Raw genomic sequence first — 26,538 nt, 5'->3', positions numbered from 1 at the left:
GAAGTAGAAAGTCTGTCAAATCTCTTACAGACATGATCTCATCATGCATTCACAATGCCATTGACAGCACAGAAGCAGAACACGGTAGAAAATAATTACTGCTGTTGAAGAGCTATGTTATCATTTCAATAGCTGTTTGAAATTCAGAATCCATATGGCTGCAATAATAATCTTTTATAAATACCCAAAATACTCCTCAGATTGATTTTTTTATAACGAAGACAAGCAGCATTGTTGTCAAAAACAGTTACCATAACAACAGGTTGCAATTATGATCAAAGAACAAGTAGATAGCTTCTTATATCTAGATCTACACCCATACTTCACAAACCACTGTATACTGGATGGCATTGTAATACTTGTTACAGTTTCTTTCCATTCCACTCATGTATGGAAAGCAGAAAGAATGATTACATAAATGCCCTGTGAACCTGTCATTAGTCTAATTTTTTCTAGATGCTTACTGCAGGAGTCATACACAGAGAGCAGTACAAAATTTTTCTTCAGACTTTGTAAGTAGGCTTTTGCAGAATTGTTGGTATCTATCTTCAAGTGTTTGTCAGTTTCAGTTTTTCTGCATCACCAGACATTTTCCCAAGTGTCAAACAAACCTATTACCATTTGTGCCACCCTTCTTCATATAAATACACTATCCACTGAAGTAGCTCGAGCAGAATGACCTCTTCAATGGATTCTGAAAATAATGATCAGGTGAAAACCAACTTGCACTTTAATCGCATGACACCTTGAAAGCTGTGGATCAAGGTAGTAAACCAGTTGCAGAATTTCTTAACTTACAAAGATATTTGAATCAGTACTGCACAAACACTTATAACCAAAAGAACGATTGCATGGGGAATCATGCAAGGTATATGACTGGATTGAGAATTTCTTGGTGGGGAGAACAAGCATGTTACATTGAATGGTGTGTCATAGACAAATATAGAAATACTGAAGAAAATAGAAGCCAACAACTACAATTTTACATTATGATTTTAATTAGCTACCAGTTTTGGTGCCTCATTGGCACCATCTTCAGGCCCCTTACAGATGAAATTAGGTAAGTCATCTAGTCATTTGTGTTATTATAGGAGCCACAATATCCAACTGGTCTCGGCAGGCTTCTTCTTAGTATACATGGATTCTTCAGATCTTGTTACGAGGCATAAAGGATCCACACCTGCCGACAAGTCTACAGAAACCAGTTGGGTGTAGTGGTCCCCATAACAGCACAATCAACTAGATGACTTACAAGTTTTGTGTATAGGGGCCTGAAGATAGTGCCAATGAGGCACCAAAACTATTAGCTAAACAAAGTCATTAACTAAAATTATGGGTGTTACTACTATTTTCTTCAAGTCTTTGACTAGCTGCAGTCCCACTCCATCATACAAGATGCAGAATGTAGAAGTAAGTCATAGGCAAAGAAACAGCAGACTGCAATCCATCTGGCAGAATACTAGGGAATGGAGATTGCATACAAAAGACTTGTGTGACTCAACACAGAATATTACTCAAGTAGAACTGATAGGGGACACAATGTATACACAGAAGGGAAGTATGAATGCTCACAGGTTGGTCTGACCCACAGGAGAGTCTCACGGCGACACTGAAAGAAATGAAATGGCAAATGCTTGAAGATAGATGCAAACTTTCGGATGAAATCCTGCCAAGTAACTTTCAAGAACCAACTTTAAATGATGATCCTCGGAATATAATACAAGCCATTGTGTATTGTTCCCATAGGGATTGCAAATACAAGATTAGGCTAATTACAGCATGCACAGAGGCACTTACGCAATCTTTCTTCCCACACTCCATATGTGAATGGATATGGTAAAAGACCCTTATAATTGGTACAATGGGATGTATCCTCTGCAAAGCATTTCACAGGGTTTGCAGGAATTATATCCCGACAGTCGTATCTCATATTACCTACAACTGGGCCTATGTGGTCCTTCTATGTCATATCCTTAGAAATTGTAAAACTCGGGTATTGGTATGACAGATTCAAGTTGTGTGTCAGTGATTTTTTTAAGTAAAAATTTTATATTTCTGAAAATTAAATTGCCAGCCTTTGCACATCACTTGAACATTATCTCAAGATCTGACTGCTAAATCAATGTATGTGAACACATCACAGTGTGTGCTACACTTCCATCCCCGAAAAATACACTTTTTCCATGTTTAGTGACAGTGTACTTATCCACAGGACTGTAAAACTTATCAGTCCTTCAAGCAATGCTTACGAAACCACCTTTCCCAATATTTTCCCATGACCTGTTAGAAGTAGGATCTTTTGAGCAGTTTCCAGGGAGTGCCAGAGAACAGGCTTTACTGCAATGCACAGCTACGATGACATAAGAAGCCCTTGCTCAGTATTTGCTCTGCTCATATGCCTTTCATTGCATTTCTGTTTGGAATTTCATGTGTAGTGAGGCATCACATGATCACTTGCATTATAATGTTCAGAGAGGACATATGGAGTTATTGTACTCAGGGCAACTGTTTTATCATATCCTATCCAGATAAGGAATGCAATACAAGAAAGTAGTTCCTGGCAGAACATTAATTTCAAAACTAGACTCTACAATTTGAAGAACCCTAATATTTTGCATGTGGCATAGATTTTTTAAAATTCATACTTTGCAATTCTGTTCTCTAGCATTTGCAACCAGGTTTATATCCACACAGCACTGCAAAAGGCTATTAAGAAGGAATAAAGAGTTCTTGCAAAAATTAAGAAAGGTTGTTTTTATATGCCAGAATTAAGGACAATACATTATTCATGACTTTTTAAAATGGTATAAAAAATTTAACACAGTTATCTGTGAAGTCAAGAAACTGTATAACTGGCACTTTACATCCTACTCCAATAGTAAATATAAAGCCTAGTGGGGAGTTACAATGATAAAACATGGTGTGCTGCCAGTCTGTAATTTACCAAACAATGGCATTCTGTAAATTTAAGATGTAAACAACACAAATTAAGAAATAATGTCAAGCATAGAGAACGTAACAGGCAATTGTTGAAACATGTGATTGAAAAACACTGTGTTTCTGGAAGGTAGATTTGTAAAATTCTTCTAAAGCTGTCAATATATTTGAAACAAAACATTTTATTCAATACTACTGACCAAATTTGCCTGCTTAGTCGCCTTCAAAAGAACATTTATGTACGACCATACATATATAGCATTAAAAGACCTCATAAAAGAAACAGGACACCAGAATACTCCAACAGGACACCAGAATACTCCAACAGCAACGGGATTTCGTAAACCATACTAAACTTCATAATTGGCTTAAAGTGCACATCTGTATGTCCATATTCACACTGAAGTAGGCCCCTACCTGGTATTAAACTTCTCAGTGTGGTTTTTGGGGTACCAATTTTCTTGGAGTATCAGCACTGTATTATCTCATGTTTGGTTATTTATTGTGGCATTATGCCATTCATGCCTGAAGATGAAAATGTGAATTTCAACAAATAGGTGAGACTAGCCAATAGTGTTGAATGAAACACTTTGTTTCAAATAAACTGCAGAAAAAACAAATAAGAGCCAAATTTCTTTAGCAAACAAACAAAAATAACTCCACTGTTTGCCAAAGTGATTAATGCTTGATTGCCAATAATGTGGAAATAAAATAAATCAGAGAACTGAAACCAATAACATATTTTAGACTTCTGTAATTATGTGAATGTTTTTTAATACACTACCAGCCACAGAAATCTGTTTTGTTTTCACTTGATGTGAGAGCCGTAATGTAAGAGAAAATAGCCAACTACAAAATGTAAACACAGGTCACATGGAAACTAACTCCTGCAACCACAACTCTGCTCTAGACATGCTCTGGGCATGTGCAAATCTGGCAGCTTGGGCATGCTCAAATAATTTTTACGACTAGCATCTGGCAGCTTGCTACTACTGCTTATACAGCCAACAGACACACTTCAAGTAGATAGAAATGCATAGTTTTCTTCGTAAAGCCTTTGACACATTTTGTTTTTGGCAGGTGCTTGTGTGTGTACTGTGTATGCTTATGTGTGCACTGTGTTTTGTTGTAAATGGTGGATTTTCTTTGCAATTTAAGTTTCATGTCGGTGTTTTTCTCTCATTTATGTTTTATTGCTGAAGTGTTATTCTGCAGTACGGGGATAAAGTAAAATTCTTTGTTAGAGTAACAGTTTTTATCAGTCAAACTTACAAAAATTTAACTGAAAACCAAAGCAATGAAAAATTCCCATGATTCTAAAAAATTTCTGGGTTATTCCCAGTTTTCTCCCACATGAAAAGAATTCCTGGGTTTTTCCCAGATTTCCTGATTGTCCTGGGATGTATAAAATCCTATCCCGCAAACCCAGAATCTTCTCAATGCCTTAACCAACAATAATAATGCTGTTTAAACTTAGCTGAATGCCAATTATGAATGATTACTCAATTATACTAACCGCTAAGGGTACAGGTGTTTCACAAAACCTGTGAAATTTTAACCAACGTATCTGAACCCTTACAATACACACACGAGAATAAGCTAAAAATCTGTGACACACATCAGTTAAAATGTCAGTGGACTGAAGTTTATGTCACATACTTATTTTGTTTGCAACATTATTTCTATTTCACAATGAAAGCAAAAATGTGTATACCGTGTTGTACGATTATCTGCATGATCCACATTAAGAGGTTTTTCAATACAGAAGGTCTGTTCATTTTAACATGATACTAATTACTCTCATGAACTTTCTACTGTTTTTTGTTTTTTGTTTTTTTTACTTTAGATTAAAGCCATTCATTTTCAAGAACATGCAATTCCTATGAAGAAAATCCCCGTTACACGGAATTTCCAGCAACGTACTTTCAATCTGTGAGGATAAACAAAAGATAACAAATTCAGAAAAACTGACTAAGCCGAGGCTGAGATTAGCTCATATGGTGTCATAAGGAAGTGAGGTCCCAAAGTTTAAGATTCCTGCTAGTTGTATGACTATAGAAACTTTTATTGGAACAGGCTTATATTGTAAGTAAATTGCTCTGTGAATAACATATGTGGATGTTACACCCTGCCTATCTAACCCACGTTAATTTAGGCAAGTATTTGACCCATTTCTGAAAAAAACTATTTGATGCAGGACCTTAATATTTTTACTGTAAGTTACATGATGATAACAGAGCCAACTGTACTAAAATCTGCTTTATCCATTTTATAGTTTTTAAGACCTACTTTTTTAAATTTATTAACAAAATATATTAAGTTTTTTTTCTGAAGAAAATATTTTTTGTGAACTTCCTAATGGGGGATTACTAATGAATGTAGTACCAGAGGTGGCTTTTTATGCTATGCAGAGTCTCTGAAAATTTCATTCATTTATCTATGATAGTATCTGATATAATGGGACATATGTACCGAAAATTTTAGTTTGCTGGAAACTGATTTAAAAGAAAAAACTTTTGAAATTTGTTACTTACAGTTAATTAAAACTGTCCTACTGCATATGATGGCCCTTCTTTGACCACTAGCAGGTCTTCCAGCTTCTTTTTCACCTTCCTGGATGTTTGTCTTGCTTTCTTGGCCATATTAGATGCAGACCTGTCTGCATCGACTATCCTCATTTTATCGCAATGTTCAGCCCAGTGATCATATTTTCACCACAATTAATTTCCAGATTTTTCAGTAACCAACACTTTCCAATATTACCACAACTGAATGTAATAACAGCATCACAAACTCCTAGTTTCATTGTGTGCATGCCTGCAAATACAGATTTAAGGAGGCGGTTCCAAATTATGCTGTTGAAACATTCATTTGGGTTCTGTGTCTGCCCATGCAGACATTTACTTAGGAGGTCAGGATGAGCCAAGTCTCTGAAAATAGGTTTAATTGCTGTAATAACAGCAGCAGGAAGAGAGTGCTGGTGAGAATAAGATTCTCCAGTTGCCTGAGCCCTGTTGTATTTGCACCACAAATTTTCTCCTGATGGACACAATCCATGACATGGCTTATCATTAGTAAAGGATTTATGGAAGAATATGGCCCAAACATCTCTCTTCATTGTCTCCAGATTTTCTTTATTTCTCTTAATTGCCTGCCCATGGTATACCTGCAAGTTTTCTATTTCAGCTTTAGTTAACCGACCCCGTCCGGTCAACAATTTTCCATCTTCCAATTTTTTTCACCTCATATCAACAGTTAGCTTTCTCAGCCTTGTTCCCAAACGTTTTTGAACATGGCCTACATTCTATTTTTCTAATAATGGCATCCCATATGGCTTACAGTTCACTACATTGTTGTATGCTTTACTGTCACCATCGCCCAAATATTTGGTGTACCTTATGCCTCTTGTTTCTACGGAGCGATGAAATATTTGTTGTACTCCATGAACTTCCATACCATCACTTGTTTCTCAAAATTAGCAACATAGTTGTGTTCTTTATGTTCCCTGACTTTCCATCATTTCCAATATTTAGACATTATCTCCACATCTAACACGTTACCGGTGTCTACACTCGTGGCAGTCACTACTCCACTCAGAGAAGTATGTCCTCTTTTCTATCAACTTCCATCAAAGTGCAACTGCAATATCTGAACATCCATCATTTTCTTCCACTGCTTCCCTAGTAGGCAGTTTCATGCTTTCCTCACTGACCTTGTAAGCATATTGTCATATTGCTGGCTTAGTTGTGGAGTATCTTTGCAGGCAGCCACGTCTGTAGAGAGTTGAGCATGGGATACGGAACTACTATGTTGTGTTGTGTGTAGCTCTGCATGTGAGAGGCATTGTTAGTATGGAAGTTGAAGTGTTGCTACAAGTGCTATTACAGTAAAGTGATAAAATAAGCAAATGATTCAGAGGAAAGTGCGTCAATAAGTAATTTAAAAAGGAGCCGTGCAGCTGATAACGTATTTGTGTATCCTCTCATTGCGTGTCGTACCGTACAGTATCAATCATCCGTGCCATGTTCGGTCTCCAAGAATGATCTAATAAGAATCAGTAATACTATTTACCACAAAAGGGAGTATTTAAGTGCCAGTGTCTTGTAGCAAGTGTGTGAATATGCATTCGATCATCGCGTTCCGCACCATCAACAATCAACCGCATCGTTACGGTTACGCATACGCCTGTACAACTGAGAACTGTGAACTGTAAATTTAACTTTGTGAACAGTGTTAAAATTTATTACTAGTGTCAAGGAGGACTGGTACCAGATATCTGTGTATGCATGATGAGCATAAGAACTTATGTGTGATCATTCGGCTTTCGCATCAACAACAATCACCCGCGTCATGTCGGTTATGCGTACGCTCGTCTGAGTGTCATTTTGGACTGGTAATCATCCATTAACTGGGACAAACACTTACGAATTAGAATGTAAACAGTTTAACCTATGGTTCCTATATTGTCTCAGAATATAGATGTTCATACCAGACATAGGACAGTGTTGTGTTTCAACATTAAGTGGCTCCCCTAAACCCACTTGAATATTTTGATAGATAATTTCAGGCAAGGCAACAGCAGTGTGGAGCAGAACAATACAACCGCCACGGGATTATCAGGTACGTGGTGTGGATAGGGCGCACGGTCAAGATGAGCAGAAACGATAACCAGTGTAAGGGTCCCCCACCCCCATTTGAATCCCCAGGTGTGTTACATGGCGACGTGTATTCAGGACTTGCGATTTTCGGATAAGAATTGCCATATAATTAATTCGGAGAATGAACTATTTCTGTACAACTGTTAATTTGGATTGTTGAGTGATGTCAAGCTAGCTGTGGGATATGTATGTTAAAGAACTTATGAGACGGTGTATATACTCGTCTGATCCGTGATAGTGCAAAGAACTAGTGCTACAAAGTAATCATACTCCCCGGTGGTGCGCTTTTGACGATGCTAGTGGCACCTATTTGTGAATTGGCAGCCATTATGGAAGACGACACTAGTGGCACCTATGGGCGAAAGTGAAAACTTTTTTGGCAGCCATCACCGTATTCAACGTGAGCGGCGCCTAGGAGCGACGTACCAAATATTACCATACCTTTGCAGAGAGGGTGCAGTGCTGAGAGCTGGACGGCGTCAACTGAGATGGCGCTACGCAACAGCTGCGACTACGGAGCCAGCAGACAACGCAAAGTAAGTCGCACATCACAACGTTACCTCACGCAACTGAAGCAATGAGAGTAATTAACTGGCAGTACAGATTGCATTCTATAATTACGTAATTACAAACAGTGACAGTTGAAATTCTTTTGTATTATTAAATTAATGTCTGCTGCTGCTGCTGTGGTCTTCAGTCGTGAGACTGGTTTGATGCAGCTATCCATGCTACTCTATCCTGTGCAAGCTTCTTCATCTCCCAGTACCTACTGCAACCTACATCCTTCTGAATCTGCTTAGTGTATTCATCTCTTGGCCTCCCTCTACGATTTTTACCCTCCACACTGCCCTCCAATACTAAATTGGTGATCCCTTGATGCCTCAGAACATGTCCTACCAACCGATCCCATCTCCTGGTCAAGTTGTGCCACAAACTTCGCTTCTCCCCAATCCTATTCAATACTTCCTCATTAATTATGTGATCTACCCATCTAACCTTCAGCATTCTTATGTAGCACCACATTCCGAAAGCATCTATTCTCTTCTAGTCCAAACTATTTATCATCCATGTTTCACTTCCGTACATGGCTACACTCCATACAAATACTTTCAGAAATGACTTCCTGACACTTAAATCTATACTCGATGTTAACAAATTTCTCTTCTTCAGATACGCTTTCCTTGCCATTGCCAGTCTACATTTCATATCCTCTCTACTTCGACCATCATCAGTTATTTTGCTCCCCAAATAGCAAAACCCCTTTACTACTTTAAGTGTCTCATTTCCTAATTTAATTCCCTCAGCATCACCTGACTTAATTCGACCACATTCCATTATCCTCGTTTTGCTTTTGTTGATGTTCATCTTATATCCTCCTTTCAAGACATTATCCATTCCGTTCAACTGCTCTTCCAAGTCCTTGGCTGTCTCTGACAGAATTACGAAGTCGTCGACGAACCTCAAAGTTTTCATTTCTTCTCCATGGATTTTAATACCTACTCCGAATTTTTCTTTTGTTTCCTTCACTGCTTGCTCAATATACAGATTGAATAACATCGGGGAGAGACTACAACCCTGTCTCACTCCCTTCCCAACCACTGCTTCCCTTTCATGTCCCTCGACTCTTATAATTGCCATCTGGTTTCTGTGCAAATTGTAAATAGCCTTTCTCTCCCTGTATTTTACCCCTGCCACCTTCAGAATTTGAAAGAGAGTATTCCAGTCAACATTGTCAAAAGCTTTCTCTAAGTCTACAAATGCTAGAAATGTAGGTTTGCCCTTCCTTAATCTAGCTTCTAAGATAATTCGTAGGGTCAGTATTGCCTCACGTGTTCCAACATTTCTACGGAATCCAAACTGATCTTCCCCGAGGTCAGCTTCTACTAGTTTTTCCATTCGTCTGTAAAGATTTCACGTTAGTATTTTGCAGCTGTGACTTATTAAACTGATAGTTCGGTAATTTTCACATCTGTCAACACCTGCTTCTTTTCGGATTGGAATTATTATATTCTTCTTGAAGTCTGAGGGTATTTTGACTGTTTCATACATCTTGCTCACCAGATGGTAGAGTTTTGTCATGACTGGCTCTCCCAAGGCCGTCAGTAGTTCCAATGGAATGTTGTCTACTCCGGGGGCCTTGTTTCGACTCAGGTCTTTCAGTGCTCGGTCAAACTCTTCACGCAGTATCGTATCTCCCATTTCATCTTCATCTACCTCCCTCTTCCATTTCCATAATATTGTCCTCAAGTACATCGCCCTCGTATAGACCCTCTATATACAACTTCCACCTTTCTGCTTTCCCTTCTTTGCTTAGAACTGGGTTTCCATCTGAGCTCTTGATGTTCATACAAGTGGTTCTCTTATGTCCAAAGGTCTCTTTAATTTTCCTGTAGGCAGTATCTATCTTACCCCTAGTGAGGTCAGCCTCTACATCCTTACATTTGTCCTCTAGCCATCCCTGCTTAGCCATTTTGCACTTCCTGTCGATCTCATTTTTGAGACGCTTGTATTCCTTTTTGCCTGCTTCATTTACTACATTTTTATATTTTCTCCTTTCATCAATTAAATTCAATATTTCTTCTGTTACCCAAGGATTTCTACTAGCCCTCGTCTTTCTACCTATTTGATCCTCTGCTGCCTTCACTACTTCATCCCTCAAAGCTACCCATTCTTCTTCTACCGTATTTCTTTCCCCCATTCCTGTCAATTGTTCCCTTATGCTCTCCATGAAACTCTCTACAACCTCTGGTTTAGTCAGTTTATCCAGGTCTCATCTCCTTAAATTCCCACCTTTTTGCAGTTTCTTCAGTTTTAATCTACAGTTCATAACCAATAGATTGTGGTCAGAGTCCACATCTGCCCCTGGAAATGTCTTACAATTTAAAACCTGGTTCCTAAATCTCTGTCTTACCATTATATAATCTATCTGAAATCTGTCAGTATCTTCAGGCTTCTTCCATGTATACACCCTTCTTTTACGATTCTTGAACCATGTGTTAGCTATGATTAAGTTATGCTCTGTGCAAAATTCTACCAGGCGGCTTCCTCTTTCATTTCTTAGCCCCAATCCATATTCACCTACTACGTTTCTTTCTCTCCCTTTTCCTACTACCGAATTCCAGTCACCCATGACTATTAAATTTTCATCACCCTTCACTATCTGAATAATTTCTTTTATTTCATCATACATTTCTTCAATTTCTTCGTCATCTGCAGAGCTAGTTGGCATATAAACTTGTACTACTGTAGTAGGTGTGGGCTTTGTATCTATCTTGGCCACAATAATGCATTCACTATGCTGTTTGTAGTAGCTTACCCGCATTCCTACTTTCCCATTCATTATTAAACCTACTCCTGCATTACCCCTATTTGATTTTGTGTTTATAACCCTGTAGTCACCTGACCAGAAGTCTTGTTCCTCCTGCCACCGAACTTCACTAATTCCCACTATATCTAACTTTAACCTATCCATTTCCCTTTTTAAATTTTCTAACCTACCTGCTCGATTAAGGGATTTGACATTCCACGCTCCGATCTGTAGAACGCCAGTTTTCTTTCTCCTGATAACGACATCCTCTTGAGTAGTCCCCACCCGGAGATCCGAATGGGCGACTATTTTACCTCCGGAATATTTTACCCAAGAGGACGCCATCATCATTTAATCATACAGTAAAGCTGCATGCCATCGGGAAAAATTACGGCCGTAGTTTCCCCTTGCTTTCAGCCATTCGCAGTACCAGCACAGCAAGGCCGTTTTGGTTATTGTTACAAGGCCAGATCAGTCAATCATCCAGACTGTTGCCCTTGCAACTACTGAAAAGGCTGCTGCCCCTCTTCAGGAACCACACATTTGTCTGGCCTCTCAACAGATACCCCTCCATTGTGGTTGCACCTACAGTACGGCCATCTGTATCGCAGAGGCACGCAAGCCTCCCCACCAACGGCAAGGTCCATGGTTCACGGTGGGAGGAAAATTAATGTCACGAGACAATATTTACTTTGCCGATCGTACAGTAAAGGAAATGTCACTATCAGATCCTGCTTATTTAGTATTCTAATTTTCAACAAGAGTTAATACAATTGCAGAACTATATTTATGTAGGCCTATATTTCATTGTTTTTTTTTCTGATTACTTGATCTTGTATGTTATGTGTGCTTCTGAGCATGAATTACAGTGCTGAATGCATACGGCGTTGCAGTTTGGTTGTAGTTATTGCCATCCATTCTATGCTACGGGTGTTATTGTGATTTGTTTATTTCTTGCTTGGGTGACGTTACGATGGTTCAATATGCAAGTAATGAGGTTTGTGCAACTGCAGTAGACAGGGAGGTGAAAGCAGATTCTTTAGGTGAAAGTAATCAGGTGGAGTCAGAACCAGAAGCAAGTAGTAGTGAAATGTCAAAGGATTCCGGTACAGGGGACAGTAGTCTATCAGAAATCATTGCTGACACGTTCAAAACATTATTGCATAATAACAAACAAATAAAAGAAGAAATTAGCCACCAGAGGCATGAAATCAAACAATTAAGGGAAGATATTAAGCGATCGATAGTGCATGATTACAAACAATTAAGGGAAGATATTAAGCGATCAGTAGAGCAGATAAACGAAGGACTCAATTAAAAGATCGACGAAACTAATGAGGCTCTAAAGAAGCGGGCTGAATCAAGTCATCAAAGTATAAATGAAGTTACCATTGGATGTCAAGGAGGTGAAGGAAGAATTTACAGAATGGGTTATTTTCGACGAGCATTTCGAACAACTGGATGTGGAAGTGAGCCACTGTAAATACAGGATATCAGCTGTTGTGCCAAACCAGGAAGCTTAGGCACAGCGAGTAGAAGTAGTGTACAATGAGGTAGGCAATACTAAGAAACAGATCGGCCAGCAGATGAAAAGCAAAGTGAAATCACTTTTAACTGATGGAAGCATTGCCGGAGGTAGCGTAATTGGTATAGAAAATGATGAGGCCTTTTTTGGAATAGGGAATTTTAAGAACTTCGAATCAAATGGGAGGTGGCATCCTAAGGATTTCTTAGATCAATTTAAGGGCGTGTTACCTGAATTATGGGAAGAGAAAAGAGAGGTATGCTTCGTTGCAGCAAGATTGGAAGGTGAAACTGGTACCTGGGGTATGAGAATAGGACATAAGTGTACAACATTTGCTGAATTTGACAAGGAATTTTTGCAACAACATTGGTCATGACGGAAGCAAAATGAAGTACGAAACAGTCTATACCAGGGTAGAATGTTTGAGAGAGGGTGTGACCAGAAATTAAAGAAATTTTTTCAAGATTTTTATGAGAGGAACTTGTATTTAGGTGAACCAGTGATGACAGAAGCAATAGTGTCCCTGATCATAAGTAAATTACCGACAGGAGTTCAGGATAAGTTTTTAGCAATCCCTATAGATGATGTAGAGGCAATGAAGTCGGCCTTAGGACAATTAGACACATTGTATGATTCACAAGGAACGGGAGGAGGAAAAGATAATAGAAGAGCATCAGGGAACAATGAAACCAATACAAATACCCACTCAAATGATGACACAGTGGACAACATTGGAATAATTATTATGACAGGAGACATTACGGAAGTTTCTGTGTCTATGGCTGTCACAGAAGCGACGGTGGCGGCTGCGGATATCAGAACGCAAGGCACTATGCATCGTATGACCAGGTGTGAAACTGGAAACATAGCAAGTGGAAAGCATATATAACATATTATGAGGGTGTAATCAACAGCATACCTCATGCTACAAGGGCAAACACCAAGTGGAAAACATTAAACTACACTATAGTGAGAAAGATTAATGACTGAGTGATATATTGTGACGTGTCTGAATCTGTATATATGTCAACTGCTATTGTCCTTAAGTACAGACATTAATTTCTGATTATTATGTGGTTTCAAGAAGACACTTTAATCGAGTGAGATTTAACTAGGATGTGTTACTGCTATATGGAATTTTTTTTCTCTCATTCTTTTCACTTTCTTCTGTTGAACCTAGATTATATGTATTATATTCTTCTTGCCCACACAGTGACATGGTTCGAGTGATTACTAGGGTCTAGTGTATATAGGTTGTGCTATCTAAAAGTTTTTTTTCATTTAGAAGCTTCTTACTGCTCCTGCTTAATGATTGGTATTAATTTTTGTACCATTCACTTAGTAACTAAATTTAACTTAGTGGACATCCACATATTTTTCTTCTGAATATTGTATGTGATTATTATGTCATATAGAACATCGTAATGTTTACTGTAGTAGTAACGGACTATGAGTAAGTTGGATAGGCATTGCTAGGACAACACTGAAACCATCATTGTCATGTTTCATGTACGCCAATGGACGGATTACCGTGAGGCGAGGCGAGAGTGGCGAGCTGACGACTATACTTCACATCCGCCAGTCAGCGCAGCATCGATGCTACAGTCACTCCCCACCCCTTTCAATGCTCAGAATGCTCCCTTGTGATGCAGTGTTGTGAGTAGTGAAGTAGTTTTTTTCCTTTTTTCTGGATTTTTGTTGGTGTAGTGCTGATGGAGTTTTAGTTTTTGCCTAATAGTGTAACCAGTGATATTGTCTACTTGGAGTAGCAGTTAATGCGTGTGTTTTTCTGCTATTTTTTTTCTCTCTCTTTTTTTCAGGCACCCACCTATCATATCTAACCTACTGTATTTGTATTTGTAGAACTTTCTGTTTCAGGGACTCAATATTCTTGTGTCTAAGTGTATTAACTATTTGTATATCCACTGTACTGTGAGTTTTGCTGTACAGGTTGCACTGTAGGTAGGGTCCTTTTACCATGTAAAACTTTGCGTATTTAACAATTGTTCTTCATGTTTCCATGAGTGATTGTAACTCACGTCTGGTCCACAATGTGGCAATGGGTCTATGCCCATGGGATGGCGCAATAAACCCCCTCCCCTAACACCATCTCTTTAAACGCCTGCAGCAGGCAGTTATCTATATTTCGATATTCTCTTCGACAATTCGAAAACTTTTTCGTGCGGGAATGTAAGCGTATTCTCATATCGCTGGCTTAGTTGTGGAGTATCTTTGCAGGCAGCCGCATCTGTAGAGAGTCAAGCGGGAATGTAAGCGTATTGTCATATCGCTGGCTTAGTTGTGGAGTATCTTTGCAGGCAGCCGCATCTGTAGAGAGTAGAGATGGGCAAATTGAAACACGTAACTGTTTCGAAACAAATGAAACAGTACAATGTAATGTTTCGATACGCTGTTTCGAAACGGTGAAACAGTGTGTGTTTTGTAATCTTATAAACCTACACATTTTATCATCTTGAATGTCTACTGTATAAGTATGTCCATATAAACACAAATGAGGTGCGAGAGCGCTAATCATGTTGCAGGAAGTATGAAACTATCACTTAGGCGTCTTGGCAGTTTCTTATTTCCTGCAGCAAATGCGCTGCTTTCATGTCGTGTGACTTTCATACTTTTCAATTGGCTGAGGACAGCCATAGCTGAAGACTGAAGAACCACCACGAACGGAACTGGAGGTGGGAGCAAACTGCAGAAACAACGGATATGCTACTGGGATTCCCACATTCCGTTAGTATGGGTAATATACCCATCTTCGTAATTTCCATGCACACAAAGGGAATCATTGTGGATAATAGGCACAGTGACTGTAGACTCACAAATAAAGCCAAATAATTCGAATAAATAACAAAATATAACAGAAAAAATTTTTGTCTTTCAAGGTGTTTCGAACCATTCGCCTACTATAAATTCACCATGCTTCCCAGCCCTTCCCGTTCACCATTACACTATCAGTGATATGTCGAACAGATTGCTTGCAATTATACCTACATTAAATTTATGTATATGTCTAATAACTGTCACTCTACGACTTTTTTTATTCAAAATGTTGTAGGCTTTCTTGCGTTCCTTAATATGATTACTGTACATGAACAGAGAAGCGTATGTTGTCAAAAAAGTGTAATTTAACTGAATGATTTTCACATATTTATTACTTTGAATGCGAATAGTATGCGTTGTTTTATTGTTTGGTTAGTGTTTTTAAAGCAGATGTTACGCCATTTTGGAATAGGGCAGTCAGCTAGAAACGAAGCTTTATTTTCGGATATCTTAAGCTTCATGCTATTGCTTGTCAAAAAGATTTCGACACTCTTGAAAGTGTTTCACAAAGCGGTATGTTGTGTTTCAGTACCTGTGCCGAGCACGAATCTCGTCCGACACAAAGCGGAATGAAGCATCACTGTTTCGATTCAATTAGACCTTTCCAAGCACAGGTGGACTGAAACAGCCATATTTTGAAACAACGATACAGTTTCTGTGTCTGGCTGGAGATCGAATCTGGTCCGGTTATCCGAGACAGTGGCGGAATGAAACACCACTGTTTCGAAACAGTGAACCACAGCCGTTCCGAAACACTGAAACAGTTCCACGTATCGATACACTGTATCGAAACATTGAAACAGTGGCCAAGTCTAGTAGAGAGTCAAGCACGGGACACGGAATTACTATGTTGTGTTGTGTGTAGCTCTGCATGTGAGAGGCATTGTTAGTATGGAAGTTGAAGTGTTGCTATAAGTGCTATTACAGTAAAGTGATAAAATAAGCAAATGATTCAGAGGAAAATGCATCAATAAGTAATTTAAAAATGAGCAGTGCTGCTGAAATTGTATTTGTGTACCCTCTCGTTGCGTGACGTACTGTACAGAATCAATCATCCGTGCCATGTTCGGTCTCCAAGAATGAACTAATGTGAATCAGTAATACTATTTTCCACAAAAGGGAGTATTTAAGTGCCAGTGTCTTGTAGCAAGTGTGTGAACGTGCATTCGATCATTGCGTTCCGCACCATCAACAATCAACCGCATCGTGACGGTTATGTTCACGCTCATAAAACTGAGAACTGTGAATTGTAAATTTAACTTTGTGAACAGTGTTAAAATTTATTACTAGTGTCAAGGAGGACTGGTACCAGATATCTGTGTATGCGTGACGAGCGTAAGAACTTACGTGCGATCATTCGCTTCCGCATCAACAACAATCACCCGCGTCGTGTCGGTTACACGTACGCTTGTCTGAGTGTCATTGTGGACTGGTAATCATACATTAACTGGGACAAACACTTATGAATTAGAATGTAAACAGTTCAACCTATGGTTTCTATATCGTCTCAGAATATAGATGTTCATACCAGACATAGGACAGTGCTGTGTTTTAATGTTAAGTGGCTCCCCTAAACCCGCTTGCATATTTTGATAGGACAGTGCTGTGTTTTAATGTTAAGTGGCTCCCGTAAACCCGCTTCCATATTTTGATAGATAATTTCAGGCAAGCCAACAGCAGTGTGGAGCAGAACAATACGACCGCCGCGGGATTATCAGGTATATGGTGTGGATAGGGCGCACGGTCAAGAAAAGCAGAAACGATAACCAGTTTAAGGGTCCCCAACCCCATAATTACCCCCGGGCATGTTACAACCTCACATACAGCTTTCTCTAGTACTGCAGTCAGTTTTTCAAATTTATTTGGTGGTTGATGTAAGTTCATCACTGAACAAAATGTTCTCCCTGCAGCCATGCCCTTGCCAATGGATCATAAGGCATAAACTAATCTAGTATTGATTTCATAAGGGCCAATTGCATCTAGTTTTGAAGAACTCATAAATTAAATCACAGCTGAGCATTTAGTGCAAATTAAATCCAAAGCAATTGCTGGGCCTTTTCTCCCACTGGCACTCTCACAAACTTTCACACTCTGTGACTCACCACACTGTCTACGTTGTACAAATTTAGGAATTACATCTGATAATATTCTCAAATTTATAATAAAATTACTGCACCCCTTGTCACTTACAGTAAATTCGTTGTAACTCTCTTGAAATGGTGAGAGGTTCTTTGATGATGCACTTGTTGAAGAATTACAATTAGAAACATCATTGGCAGGTGACATAAACTCTTGTACAGAAAGCTTTCTAAATTAATTTCCTCTAAATTTGTACAGAAAGCTTTCTAAACTAATTTCCTCTAAATTGTCGTTTCTTGAAAATGCCTTTACATTTCATCACCTTCAATAAACACAACAAAACACACGTAAACAAGTACTGCAAACTTAAGTATAACAACTACTCGCAATCACACTTGAACAAAACTAACCACATGTTTGAAAGCATGTTGTTTACAAACAGCAGAAGCAAAAGAATACCGACTGTTGCATTCGAAGGATAGCCAAAACACTCGGGAGTAAAAAAAAAAAAAAAAAAAAAAATCCCTAACATGCAATGTAGGGGATATACAGATCTAAAATATATGCAGAAAAGTGGGAGTGGCACACAAAAACACGTGATAGGAAAATGTTCTTTAAATGCTCGAAAAAAAAAACATTTATAAGCAAAATCCTTTTCAGAATATTTAAATAAAACCTTAATCTATCGAAATATGATTAAAAGTGATAATGGATTTTTTTCGGCCTGAACCAGGCTGTGGTCGCCTTAAGCTAGTAGGAAGACATCAATTGAAGCTATTTAATATATATCTGAGGAGGCAGCACATTTTTCCAAAGTACCAATTCTAATTTTCCTGCTAATTTCCTTAGTGAAATCTAATAACAAATTATTTTATAAAGTGTAACGATATTTAATAATCAATTGAGTGTCTAATTGTGGCTTGTCTTGGATAATGTTTAACTCAACAACTCCCACATCACTACAATGCCTCTTTCATTATAAGATCAAGAGAACCTTGAATGAATGCATGAATGTGAACCCCACACTATGCATACTATGGCCTTTGACATACCAGGACCACCCTCCATAACGGAAAGCAGAGAGGTCAGTAACAGATTGTATCTCATGCATGAAAATAACCTCATCATGGAAGAACATACCGTGTGGATTGTAACAGGGATCGGTACTGGGCCAACTTCATTACTAACTTCATATAAATGACTGAAGGCAGCTGAAGGGCAGTTCTGAAACAGTAATGTTTTCTAGTGACACAACCATACTAATCAAGGATCCAAACACAGCCCTAGCAGCTCAGATGATAGCTGGTCAGGTTTGCAAGTGGTTCACAGTTGAAAGTTTAAGTCTTAATCCCATAAAGACTCATATTATGGAAAGTCCATGATAACAAAAATACGAAAACGATATGATTGGTACTCATCACACAGAGGAAGCACTGAGTCACTGACAGACACAATGAAAAGACTGCAAAACTTTCACCTTTGAGACAAAAAAGTTCTGCAGAATCAGAACACACACACACACACAAGTGCACATACACTCCAGAGCTATCCATGCACAAACACAACTTGCACACTTATGACTACTGACTATGCCCGCTCAAGCCCGAATGCAGACTGTGTCTGGTGTGAGCAACAATCCAGTATGAGTGGAGGGGATGGGGCACAAGGCAGTGGCATGGTAAAGGGAGGGGTAGGGACTGCCGGATACGAGTGGAGAAAATTAATGTGCTGCTGGGGGAGTGAGCAAGGACTTGATCAGCACAGGATAGGGCTGCTATGAGCATAGGGAGGGGAAAAGGGGAAGATGAGAGATGTAGAGAGAAAAAGAAAAGTCCAAGTAAGTGCATATGTGGAACAGAAGGCAAGAGTAATGGGAGAAGGGAATGGGGTGGGGTAGACGACAGGTGCTAGTGAAGGTTGAGGCCAGAGGGGTTATGAGAACGAAGGATATGTTTTAGGTAGAGTTCTCATTTGTACCATCTGGAAACATTGGTGTCAGTAGTAATAATCCACATGGCACAGGCTGTGAAGCAGTCACTGAAGTGAAGCAAATCCTGTTGGGTGGCATGTTCAGCAGCCGGGTGATCAGCACTCTCTTGGCCACAGTTTGTCAGTGGCCTTTCATGCAGACATCTTGTTAATTATCATCCCCATATCCATGTCTACACTCCACAAGCCATCCTATGGTGTACTGCAGAGGGTACATTTGTAACAGCATCAGTTTCCCCTTTTTGTGGCCCAGTCATGTATGGTTTGTAGGAAGACGATTGCTGGTAAGCCTCCATGTGGGCTCAAATCTCTCAAAGTTTCACTTGATGGTGTTTTTAGTAGGCAAAAGAACTAAGAGCTTTCAACAGTAGACAATATCGCGATGCAGAATGGTCCCCTTGTAGCATCTGCCACTGGAGTTAACTGAGCAACTCAATGATACTTTAATGTTTGCTGAACGAAGCCATAATGGCAGCACAGTGGCTGCAGCGTATTTTGTATAGATCAAATGGCAGCTTTCACAGGTAGCCCTGTCTCTGATGGGGTAGATGTTTGTGACCAGACTGGAGTAGGTGGTAGTAGGAGTATGTATGGACCAGGTCTTCATCTAGGTTCCACTGCTGGGATATGAGCCACAAGGCAAGTTGCTCAGAGCAGGGATGGAGTAGGGATGGACAAGGATACTGAGTACATTCCGTGGGCAGTGGAATACCACATGGGAGGGTTGGGAAGGATAGCAGGTATGATATTCCTCATTTCAGGGCACGACAAGAGGTAGTCAAAACCCTGGTGGAGAATGGTAATGGATTTTTTTCGACCTGAACCAGGCTGTGGTCCCCTTAAGGGGCTCCGGAACGCCCTATACTTGCAATGTTAAAATAACACTTATAAATTACATCTTTCCTCACAAAGTATCTGAGGTAGGAAGTTGAACTTTTTACAGATTATTTATTGGAATATGGGCTACAACTTAACACAGGGATTTTACAAAATTTTAGTTCAGTTATTAAAGATGATTTTTTTTTCAATTGTAATGAAAATTCACAACATTTTTTTGCAATTTTTTATTTATATATTCAAAAATATACAGTTTTTTGGAAAAAGGCTGTGTTAAATTACGCAGAAGGTACTGTGTAACATTTACTGAAAGTTTGAAACAAATATGTTTGGAAGATCCTTAGAAAACATGTAATTAGTAGGAGAAAATAAAAGATTTGGGAATCGAGCGACAAAGATTGGATTAACTTTTTTAGTGCATTCCAGGTCCATAGGATGGATTATCTTCATCCTCTGCAAACTCCTCCTCCAGCTTCCTCTTGTTCCTCCTCCTGTTTACTCTTGCTTGTATTTCTAGACTCTTTACAGCCCTATCTGCAGCCCGAAGGCATTCCTTGTCTAAAGCAAGCATCGCTCGTACCATGTTAGAACCTATCTTCATTCCCATATTTCTAAATACCTTGCACTTTACAATGTTGCCATCATTGAAAGTCGCAACAGCATCATACATACCAAAGTGAAGTGTTTCTATTAAAACAAATACAGTCTTGGGGATTCTCGACCATATAACACTATTTACTCGTCCTCTCCCGCAACTATCCTGCAGACCTTGTCCACAAACAGATTTCCCGAGCAATACATTCCTCCCCGTCCAACAACAATGTTCCTACCCCCAGACCACACAGAAGCATCCCCCTTGTTACCCAATATTATCCTGGCCTCGAAAACATCAACAAATTACTCCGCCAGGGATATGACTTTCTCAAGTCAACCCCTGAAATGAGATCATCCCTTGACAAAATTCTCCCCACACCACCCAGAGTTGCCTTTTGTCGCCCCCCTAACCTCCGTAACATGCTTGTTAAACCCTACAATATTCCCAGACTACCTTCTCTACCCAGCGGTTCCTACCCCTGTAACCGACCCCGCTGCAAAACCTGCCCCATGCATCCCCCCACAACCACCTACTCCAGCCCCGCTACTGGTAAAACATACACAATTCAAGGCAGGGCTACGTGTGAAACTACACATGTCATTTATCAACTGACATGCCTGCACTGCACAGCCTTTTACATCGGCATGACAACAACCAAACTGGCTGAGCGCATGAACGGACACAGACGAACTGTCCGCCTAGGGGATGCCCAATACCCAGTAGCGGAGCATGCCCTCCAGCATAATTCTAGGGACTTGGGAGCCTGCTACACCGTATGTGCCATTTGGCTTCTCCCACCCAACACCAGTCCCTCTGAACTGCGGAGATGGGAACTTGCACTCCAACACATCCTTTCATCCCGCCATCCCCCTGGACTGAACCTACGTTAAACAACCTCACTCCCATTCACTCTTCAGTCTTCTCCTCTTTCCCTTTCCTCTTTAGCCATTCATGCATCTTTTCATCCTACATAGTTGTGTTTATCTTTATACCATATACCTCTTTACTTCTGTATGCATCCTCTTTGGTTTGAAGCTGGCACAGTACTTACAGTAGAATATCTTTGGCTTCCCTCTGACAACCATGCCTCCATCCTTGCTACCCTCCCTGTTTACCTTTCCCTGTTGCTTCATAACCTGGGTTGTGAGTAACTGAATCCACTTTCCCTTCTTCCCTTTTTTCCCCTCTCTCCTCCCTGATGAAGGAACAAAGTTCTGAAAGCTAGGAATGTAAATTTTCAGTTCTGTTCTATGTGTATCTATCGGCTGTACTGAGCTGAGGTAAGTACTGGCTAGCCCCTCTATCTCTTTGTTAGTATTTGAGTATAGACTGGGACGTCTATGGATTCACTGCAGAGGGTACATACTGTCATGCGAAATATTTTTGGACATGTTTTCTGAAAATTGTCTTGAGTAGCTAGCTCAGTATTCCACATGCAATGGAAATATCTTAGACCTTGTAGCTACAAACAGGCCAGACCTTATAGACAACGTCGGTTTTGAAACGGGGATTAGCAATCATGATATTATAGCAACTATGATTATGAGAGTTAATAAATTAGTCAAGAAGTATAGGAGAGAGTTTCTGATAGAGCAGATGCGCAGTTATTAACATCTCACTTAGGCAGTGAATTGGCAACACTTCGTTCCAGTAAGTTTGATGTAGAGGAATTATGGGAAAATTTAAGCAGACTGTAAATTGTGGTCTCTAGGATTATATGTCTGGTAAGTGGATACAGGATGGAAAAGGCCCACCACAGTTTCATAACAAAATTCGGCAGATGCTGAGGAAGCAGGGGCTGTTGCACTCTCAGTTCAAAACAGAATGCACAACCGACAAGCGAAGGTTGGTAGAGATTCTTGCGCCCGTGAAAAATCTTTGCATGAAGCATACAACTACCACTATCAAACCTTAGTAAAAGATCTGGCAGAGAACCCGAGAAAATTCTGGTAGTATGTAAAATCACTAAGCGGGTCTAAGGCTTCTATTCAGTCCCTTGTTGACAACTCTGGTGTGGCAATTGAAGATAGCAAAACGAAAGCTGGGTTTTAAATTTCATGTTCAAGAAATTGTTCGCACAGGAGAATTGTACAAACAGTGAACACTGGACAGACTGCCTTATGGACAACATAGTAATAATCATACATGGTGTAGAGGAACAATTAAAAATTTTGAAAGCAAATGAATCACCAGGTCTGGATGAAATCCCAGTTTGATTTTACAAAGAGTACTCTCTGGCACTGGCCCCTTAACTAGCTTGCATTTATTGCAAATCTCTTGCCAAGCCCAAAGTCTCAAGTGACTGGAAAAAAGCACAGGTGACTCCAGTATATAAGAAAGGTAGAAGAACGGACCCGCAAAATTTTAGATCAATATCCCTAACTCCTGTTTACTGCAGAATCCTTGAACATATTCTCAGAATATAATTAACTTTCTTGAGACTGAGAAGCTTATGTGCACGAATTAGCATGGTTTTAGAAAGAATTGCTAATGTGAAAACTCAGCTTACCCCTTTCTCACAATAGGTACTAAGAAGTATGGAGCAAGGGCAACAAGCAATTTCCACATTTCTAGATTTCCGGAAAGCATTTGACTCAGAGCGCCATTGCAGGTTGTTAATGGAGGTACGGGCATATGGAATAAAATCACAAACATACCAGTGGATCGAAGACTTATTACATAATAAAGCCCAGTATGTTGTCTTCAATGGTGACTGTTCGTCAGGGACAAGGGTATCGTCAGGAAAGCCCTAGGGAAGTGGGACAGGACAGCAGTTGTTCTCTATATACAGTTCTCTATATACAGTTAGTTAGTTGATCGCGTGTTCCATTGATCAGTCCCACGGTATGGTAGCCGTTATGATGTGGAACATGTCAAGTGCACAAGAAATGCACATATGAAACAATTTTTTTTAATATATATATATACATAAAAACAAAGATGATATCAATATAATGGAAGGAAACATTCCACGTGGGAAAAATTATATATAAAAACAAAGATGAGGTGACTTACCGAACAAAAGCGCTGGCAGGTCGATAGACACACAAACAAACACAAACATACACACAAAATTCAAGCTTTCGCAACAAACTGTTGCCTCATCAGGAAAGAGGGAAGGAGAGGGGAAGACGAAAGGAAGTGGGTTTTAAGGGAGAGGGTAAGGAGTCATTCCAATCCCGGGAGCGGAAAGACTTACCTTAGGGGGAAAAAAGGACAGGTATACACTCGCACACACGCACATATCCATCCACACATACAGACACAAGCAGACATATTTAAAGACCATCCACACATATTTAAATATGTCTGCTTGTGTCTGTATGTGTGGATGGATATGTGCGTGTGTGCGAGTGTATACCTGTCCTTTTTTCCCCCTAAGGTAAGTCTTTCCGCTCCCGGGATTGGAATGACTCCTTACCCTCTCCCTTAAAACCCACTTCCTTTCGTCTTCCCCTCTCCTTCCCTCTTTCCTGATGAGGCAACAGTTTGTTGCGAAAGCTTGAATTTTGTGTGTATGTTTGTGTTTGTTTGTGTGTCTATCGACCTGCCAGCGCTTTTGTTCGGTAAGTCACCTCATCTTTGTTTTTATAAAAACAAAGATGATTAGACTTACCAAACAAGGGGGAAAAAAGGACAGGTATACACTCTCACACACACTCATATCCATCCGCACATATACAGACCCCTAAGGTAAGTCTTTCTGCTCCCGGGATTGGAATGACTCCATACCCTCTCCCTTAAAACCCACATCCTTTCGTCTTTCTCTCTCCTTCCCTCTTTCCTGATGAAGCAACCTTAGGTTGTGAAAGCTCAAATTTTGTGTGTGTGTTTGTGTTTGTTTGTCTATCAACATACCAACGCTTTTGTTTGGTAAGTTACAGAATCTTTGTTTTTAGATATATTTTTCCCACGTGGAATGTTTCCCTCTATTATATTCGTATCATTAATTTGAACCCAACAATTACGTTTGTTATTGTCACTGTTGGATTTCAAAATCTTTTCTGTCGTCTTATTTTCTCTTTCTGTTTTTGCCAGTAGTTTCACTTTGTATTCACCTTCTCCCTTTTACTGTAATCTACTATACAATTTTATCCCGCCGATATATACTCAATAACACTGCCGCTGCTATAAAATCCAGTTCCTTTCACCTATTAAACTACCATTTCGGCTAGTTCTAATAATTTTTGCTTTATTTACATTTCTGTTTTTCTCACATCACTGATCATTTTTAGCCGCTTCCCACAGGTTTTAACGTCATTATTTCTTCGTCAGACTATTGTTAGCCTCATTTTCATAATCTGCCACCACAAAACCACTCCTTTTAATACATTTACAAATAGTTTTTTCGAAATTTTCCCGAATTTCTCCACCCTTTAACGTGTTTTGACGGCAACACAACCACCTAACCGTTATGCACAGCGTTGTCTACCTACACAAGTTCACCACAGGATCAACATAGCACAGCTCTAACCAACACTTTTTCCCCTTTTTTCACACCAGATCTCCAGTTGCTTTCTAGTTCACCTTTATCTCTCCCCATATATTTTTATTTTTATTTTCATTTTCATTTCAGCCTCATGTTACACTTTCCACCTTCTAATACCATGTCACCCTCACAACACCCCCACAACGACCCCATTAAGTTTTATTTACATTCCCTCCGCAAACATGCCTTCGCCCTAGCCAGATTACACTCCCATATTTTATTTACTCAGGCTTGTCTGACATTTGGCATTACCCCCAAAGGCCTCACACTTAAACTTCCCATCTCTGGCTGCAACCCTTCTTTCCATCAGTCCCTATACCAGTTCCAAACTGAACAATCCATTGCCTTCACCCACCTAATCCTTCACCTACACATCAACTCAGCCAATGAACACACCCGTCAACTCCTATCCTTAATAAAAGTCCTTAATCTTTCCTCTCCCACATCCACACCGGCTGTTCAGAGCATCCTCCTACAGGCCAACCGCAAATTAGAACAGCATGCCACCCACCACCTCAAAAAACTATCCAATCTCCTGGTTTCCCACATCCGGAAAGGCAACTCACTCACCCTTCACAACCTTTCCAGCAAACCTCAACTTCCTCTCATTGCACACAAACCCAGTCTCTCCCATCTACTCAATCTTCCACTTCCAGCTCCAATCCCTCCAAAACCTCAAATTTCCAATCAACACAATCTGGAACCACAACACCCTAATTCAGTAGTTAACCTTTCCTCCAAACCTCTCTCCCAATCCGAAACCTCTGTCCTATCCAAAGGCCTCGCCTTCAGCCCCACTCCCAGATTCAACCAAACATCCCTAGTCACAGATTTACTGTCCTACACTCATACTCTCTGCTGGAAATATCACTTTGCCACGAAGAAAAATGATCCTAATCCTACTCCTAATGATCCAACTCCCCACGACACTATCCAAATTGAACCCTGCCTGGAACAGTTCCGTCCTCCGTCACAGCGGGACCCACCTCCACTTCCTCAAAATCACCCCCTCCAAACCTTCCAGGAATTTCTGACTTCCAGCCTTGCCTCTCAATCCTTCGTAAAAAACCTTAATCCTACTCCCAACATCACCTCTGCTGAAGCCCAGGCTATCCGTGATCTGAAGGCTGACCGATCCATCGTCATTCTTCTGGCGGACAAGGGTTCCACGACAGTGGTACTTGATCGTCGGGAGTATGTGGCTGAGGGACTGCATCAGCTTTCAGACAACACCACATACAAAGTTTGCCAAGGTAATCCCATTTCTGATGTCCAGGCGGAGCTTCA

General features: G+C 39.9%; 1 protein-coding gene across 1 annotated transcript in view; it reads right to left on the bottom strand.

Annotated features, from left to right (window-relative positions):
• LOC126417029 (dynein axonemal heavy chain 1-like) overlaps nucleotides 1-26,538 on the bottom strand; it is a gene marked incomplete at its 3' end in the record, with an annotated part of 951,942 nt that overhangs the window by 571,248 nt on the left and 354,156 nt on the right. The gene's annotated exons all lie outside the window — the stretch shown is intronic.

This window comes from Schistocerca serialis, chromosome 8 (assembly GCF_023864345.2).
Source record: "Schistocerca serialis cubense isolate TAMUIC-IGC-003099 chromosome 8, iqSchSeri2.2, whole genome shotgun sequence".
NCBI classification, from domain to species: domain Eukaryota; kingdom Metazoa; phylum Arthropoda; class Insecta; order Orthoptera; family Acrididae; genus Schistocerca; species Schistocerca serialis.
The sequence above is the reverse complement of the archived record's forward strand: the minus strand, read 5'-3'. Positions and strand labels throughout refer to the sequence as shown.